This window comes from Triticum aestivum, chromosome 1D (assembly GCF_018294505.1).
Source record: "Triticum aestivum cultivar Chinese Spring chromosome 1D, IWGSC CS RefSeq v2.1, whole genome shotgun sequence".
NCBI lineage: Eukaryota > Viridiplantae > Streptophyta > Magnoliopsida > Poales > Poaceae > Triticum > Triticum aestivum.
Window position 1 is genome coordinate 440,866,931 of NC_057796.1, and position 6,976 is coordinate 440,873,906.

Consider the following 6,976-nt stretch of genomic DNA (forward strand, 5'->3'; position numbering starts at 1 on the left):
CTATAAATCCCAAAACCTTCAGAAATAAACCTAGATCGGGAGTTCCGCCGCCGCAAGCCTCTGTAGCCACGAAAAACCAATCGGGAGCCTATTCCGGCACCCTGTCCCGACGCTCTCCATGACGATGAGGGAGTAGTTCACCCTCGGGGCTGAGGGTATGTACCAGTAGCTATGTGTTTGATCTCTCTCTCTCTCTCTCTCGCGTTCTTGCTATGGCACGATCTTGATGTACCGCGAGCTTTGTTATTATAGTTGGATCATATGGTGTTTCTCCCCCTCGACCTTCTTGTGATGAATTGAGTTTTACCTTTGAGGTTTCACTATTGTCGGACTGAATACTATTATGGATTTGAGAGCACTTGATGTATGTCTTGTGTGGGATACCCGTGGTGACAATGGGGTGTTCTATTGATTCACTTGATGTATGTTTTGGCACTCAACTCGCCGATTCCCGAGGTGACATTGGGGTAATCTATGCATAGGGGTTGATGCACGTTTTCGTCCTTGTTTCTCCGGTAGGAATCTTGGGGCACTCTTTGAGGTTCTTTATGTTGGATTGAATATTATGAATCTGAAGTTGTTTGATGCATATCGTATAATTGACCCACGGATACTTGTGGTGACATTGGAGTATCTAGGTGACATTAAGGTTGATTGATGTGTGTCATATGGTGTTATTTTACTACGAACTCTAGGGCTGTTTGTGACACTTATAGGAATAGCTCAATGGATTGATCGGAAATAATAACTTTGAGGTGGCTTCGTACCCTACAAGCAATTTCATCTTATGTTCTCCGTGATAGGAACTTTGGAGTGACTTTTGTCGCACGTTGAGGGATTGCCATATGATTTAATTATGTTATCATTGTTGAGAGAACTTGCACTAGTGAAAGTATGAACCCTAGGCCTTGTTTCCAAGCATTGCAATACCGTTTTCGCTCACTTTTGTTACTAGTTACCTTGCTGTTTTTATATTTTCAGATTATAAAACCTATATCTACTATCCATATTATGCTTGTATCACCATCTCTTCGCCGAACTAGTGCACCTATACAATATACCATTGTATTGGGTGTGTTGGAGTCACAAGAGACTCTTTGTTATTTGGTTGCAGGGTTGTTTGAGAGAGACCATGTTCATCCTACACCTCCCATGGATTGATAAACCTTAGGTCATCCACTTGAGGGAAATTTGCTACCGTCCTACAGAACTCCGCGCTTGGAGGCCCAACACGAGTCTACAAGAAGAAGGTTGCGTAGTAGACATCAAGCTCTTTTCTGGCGCCGTTGCCGGGGAGGTGAGTGCTTGAAGGTATATCTTTAGATCTTGCAATCGAATCTTTTAGTTTATTATTTTTATCACTAGTTTAGTCCATAAAAGAAAGCTACAAAAAAATGGAATTGAGGTTGCCTCATATGCTTCATCTTTTTAATGTCTTTCGTGAAAATGATGGAAAGGAAAATTGTGCTCAAGTGTTAGAAGAAGAAGTCTATAAAATGTTTGGCACTAAATCTTTGTATGATGAGCATGGTTGCAATGTTGTTAGTATGAATTCTTTGAATATCCATGATGCTAATGACACGCAAAGCCACAAGCTTGGGGATTCTATGTTTGATGAAGATGATATTTTTTGTCCCCCCAGTTTTGATGAGCAAATTTATTATGATGATAGCATGCCTCCTATTTATGATGATTATATTGATGAAAGTGGGTTTGGAAGAGTGTCAACTCTAGGTAATGATACCACTATTTTGGAGGGTGTTGAATCTTATAATATTTATGAAAGTGGATTTGGAGAGGTCATGACTTTATTTAATGATGATTCCACTATTTCGGAAGAGGTTCCAATTGATTATGAGAACAAAGTTGCTATCTATGATGACTATTGTGATGACATGTATGCTATAAAGAATAGTGATAACCATGAAACTTGTCATCATGATTTTAATTTTCAATTGGATTATGCCTCACATGATAGTTATTTTGTTGAGTTTGCTCCCAGTACTATTCATGAGAATAAATTTTCTTATGTGGAGAGTAATAAAATTTCTATGCTTCTGCATCATGAAAATAATGCTTTATGTGATAGTTATATTGTTGAATTCATTCATGATGCTACTAAAATTATTATGAGAGAGGGACATATGCTTTTACATATTGCAATAATATTAAGTTTCCTCTCTATGTGTTGAACGTTTTGAAGTTTTGCTTGTTTTACCTTACTATGCTAGTTGATTCTTGTTCCCACAAGTTGTTTGCTCACAAAATCCCTATGCATAGGAAGTTGGTTAGACTTAAATGTGCTAGTCATATGCTTCATGATGCTCCCATTATGTTTCAATTCTTATCTTTTATGTGAGCATCATTGAAATCATCATGCCTAGCTAGAAAGGCATTAAAGAAAAGCGTTTGTTGGGATACAACCCAACACCATTACCTACTGTATTTGTGTGTTCTGATGATTAAGCTACTATGGTAATCATGTTTTGTAGCTTTTTGTTTCAATAAAGTGCTAAGTAAGACCTTTGGGATGATCTGTGGTGATAGTTGATTTGATCTTGCTGAAAAACAGAAACTTTTGCGTCCAGTTGCAGAATTTTGAAAATTCACTGGAGCGTGATAAAATTCTGAATTTTTACACAAGATTGGTATACAAATTTCCTCTGTTGTCCTATTTTTTCAGAATTTTTGGAGTTACAGAAGTATGGAAAGTTTCCAGATCACTACTGACTGTTTTGTTTTTGACAGATTCTGTTTTCTATGTGTTGTTTGCTTATTTTGATGAATCTATGAGTAGTATCGGAGGGTATGAACCATGGAGAAGTTGGAATATAATAGATATAACACCAATATACATTTAGAATGAGTTCACAACAGTACCTAAGTGGTGGTTTGCTTTATCATACTAACGGAGCTTACGAGTTTTCTGTTGAGTTTTGTGTTGTGAAGTTTTCAAGTTTTGGGTGAAGTTTTGATGGACTACGGAATACGGAGTGGCAAGTAACTAAGCTTGGGGATGCTCAAGGCGCCCCAAGGTAATATTAAAGGAATACCCAAGCAACTAAGCTTGGGGATGCCCCGGATGGCATCCCCTCTTTTGTCTTCAATCCATTGATAAATTTACATAAGGATATATTTTTATTCACCACATGATATGTGTTTTGCTTGGAGCGTCATTTTCCTTTATTAGGATTTGCTTGCTATTATTTAGAGTAATGTTTAGTATCTTTTAGTTCAATAAAAATGTCAAGTATAGCCTTTACCATGCTTATTTTACAAGTCTATACGTTGCTGTTTTGAAAACATAAAGTTTTCTATCATTGTCTGAATTCTTCTGGATAGCCAGAATATGATAAAATCTTGAAATTTTTACAAAATAACAAATTTTCTACAGTGTGGTAATTTTTCATAAATTTTGGAGTTAGGGAAGTATGACTCCTCTTGCATTCTTTACAGACTATTCTGTTTAGACATATTGCTGTTCTATTTGCATTTTTTGCATATGTTTGCTTGTTTAATGATTTTATTTGAGGATGGGAGTATTAAATATGCAGAGGCATTTAGCATGCAATATCAAATTATAATTTTAGTGATTTTCCATAGTAGAGAATGATAAGGTTTTGCATGAATTTATACTAACCTATCTCACGAGTTGTTGTGTGCATGAAGTTTTAAGATTTCGGGAAACTATGATATGAGAGGAATTAAGGAGACACAAGAGCTCAAGCTTGGGGATGCCCAAGGCATCCCTAGTTAATATTTCAAGAAGTCTCAAGCATCTAAGCTTGGGGATGCCTCGGTTGGCATCCCACCTTTGTTCTTCAACAATGGTCGGTCAGTTTTGGTTGAGCCTAAGTTTTTGCTTCTTCACATGATATGTGTGATAGGTCTCCAACGTATCTATAAATTTTGATTGTTCCATGCTATTATATTATTTGTTTCGGATGTTTAATGGGCTTTATTATACACTTTTATATTATTTTTGGGACTAACCTATTAACCCAAGGCCCAGTGCAAATTGCTGTTTTTTTGCCTATTTCAGTGTTTCGCAGAAAAGGAATATCAAACGGAATAAAACCTTCGGGAGCATGATTTTTGGAACAAACGTGATCCAGGGGACTTGGAGTGGACATCAAGAAAGAAGCGAGGAGACCACGAGGCAGGGAGGCGCGCCCCCACCCTCGTGGGCCCCTCGCAGCTCCACCGACCTACTTCTTCCTCCTATATATACCCATGTACCCCGAAAACATCCAGGAGCACCACAAAACCCTATTTCCACCGCCGCAACCTTATGTACCCGTGAGATCCCATCTTGGGGCCTTTCTCGAAGCTCCGCCGGAGGGGGAATCAATCACGGAGGGCTTCTACATCAACACCATAGCCTCTCCGATGATGTGTGAGTAGTTTACCACAGACCTTCGAGTCCATAGTTATTAGCTAGATGGCTTCTTCTCTCTCTTTGGATCTCAATACAACGTTCTCCTCGATCTTCTTGGAGATCTATTCGATGTAACTCTTTTTGTGGTGTGTTTGTCGAGATCCGATGAATTGTGGGTTTATGATCAAGTTTATCTATGAACAATATTTGATTCTTCTCTGAAATCTTTTATGTATGATTTGTTATCTTTGCAAGTCTCTTCGAATTATCAGTTTGGTTTGGCCTACTAGATTGATCTTTCTTGCCATGGGAGAAGTGCTTAGCTTTGGGTTCAATCTTGCGGTGTCCTTTCCCAGTGACAGCAGGGGCAGCAAGGCACGTATTGTATTGTTGCCATCGAGGATAAAAAGATGGGGTTTATATCATATTGCTTGAGTTTATCCCTCTACATCATGTTATCTTGCCTAATGCATTACTCTGTTCTTATGAACTTAATACTCTAGATGCATGCTGGATAGCGGTTGATGTGTGGAGTAATAGTAGTAGATGCAGAATCGTTTCGGTCTACTTGTCGCGGACGTGATGCCTAATATACATGATCATGCCTAGATATTCTCATAATTATGCACTTTTCTATCAATTGCTCGACAGTAATTTGTTCACCCACCGTAATACTTATGCTATCTTGAGAGAAGCCACTAGTGAAACCTATGGCCCCCGGGTCTATCTTCTATCATATAAGTTTCCAATCTATTTTATTTTGCAATCTTTATTTTCCAATCTATATCATAAAAATACCAAAAATATTTATCTTATTATCTCTATCAGATCTCACTCTCGTAAGTGACCGTGAAGGGATTGACAACCCCTTTATCGCGTTGGTTGCGAGGTTCTTATTTGTTTGTGTAGGTACAAGGCGACTTGTGTGTAACCTCCTACTGGATTGATACCTTGGTTCTCAAAAACTGAGGGAAATACTTACGCTACTTTGCTGCATCATCCTTTCCTCTTCAAGGGAAAAACCAACGCAAGCTCAAGAGGTAGCAAGAAGAATTTCTGGCGCCGTTGCCGGGGAGGCTTACGCTAAGTCAAGTCAAGATTTGATCTCCCGTCAACTAGCCAATCTCTGGCGCAGTTGCCAAGTCAAGTCAAGACATACCAAGTACCCATCACAAACTCTTATCCCTCGCATTACATTATTTGCCATTTGCCTCTCGTTTTCCTCTCCCCCACTTCACCTTTGCCTTTTCTTCGCCCTTCTTCCGTTCGATCTTGTGTTACCATGTGCCTTCTTTTTGCTTGCATCTTCGCTTTCTAAAAGTTTATGGATCCTTATCCCCTTGCTAATCTGTTTAAGAGATCCAATTATGATGAACCAATTTCTAGTGATTTGAGTGCACTAGATTATCTTTATGAGGTTTTGCTTGAAATTCGTGAATCTGAAAATTGTGATGAAGAAATTTATGAAGAGATTCACGATAGCTCCTTGAATAAAAAGCATGATTGCAATGATTTTACTATAAATTATCTTGATGTCAATTGTGCTAATAATATGCAAAACCCTAAGCTTGGGGATGCTAGTTTTGCTATGTCTACTACTTGTTGTAATGATCACGATTGGGGTGATTCTTCCTATGATCTTGAAAATTTATTTAAGCCCCATGATGAATATGAGATTGATAATAGTGTTTGCAATAATATTGAAAGTGGGTTTGGAAGAGTGTCAACTTTAGATCCCACATATTTGGAGAATGTTCAATCTTATGAATTTTTTGATAAAAGTGGGTTTGGTGAGGTCATAACTTTAGTTAATGTTAATCCCACTATTTTGGAAGAGTGTCAACTTCGCATGCATGTGGATCGTGTTGAAAATATTTCATGTGATAGCTATTTTGTTGAATTTTCTTATGATCCCACATGTAATTATTATGAGAGAGGAAAATATGGTTGTAGAAGTTTTCATGATAATAAATTACCTCTCGTTATGTTGAGATTGCTATTGTTTCTTTCCGCTTCCTTGCATATGCTAGTTTTTGCTTGTTTTGATAATTTTTTTGCCTATAAGATGCCTATGCATAGGAAGTAATTTAGAATTAGATGTGTTTGTCATGTGTTTCATGATGCTCTCTTTGCGCTTCAATTCTTGTCTTTCATGTGAGCATCGTTAGAATTATCAATGCCTAGCTAGAGGCGTTAAACGATAGCGCTTGTTGGGAGGCAACCCAATTTTATTTTTGTTTCTGTTTAGTAATAAATAAATCATCATGCTACTGCTATTATTGTGTTTTTTGTGTTTTAATTAGTGTTTGTGCCAAGTAAAGCCTTTAGGATCTTCTTGGATGATAGTTGTTTGATCTTGCTGTAGAAAACAGAAACTTTGCGCTCACGAGAATAATTTTCATAAATCACAGAAAAGAGATTTTACCCTGATTCTTTTTGAAGTAGATTAATATACAAATTACCCAGGTCTTCCTAATTTGGTTGAAATTTTGGAGTTCCAGAAGTTTACGTTTGATATAGATTACTACAGACTGTTCTGTTTTTGACAGATTCTGTTTTTCGTGTGTTGTTTGCTTATTTTGATGAATCTATGGCTAG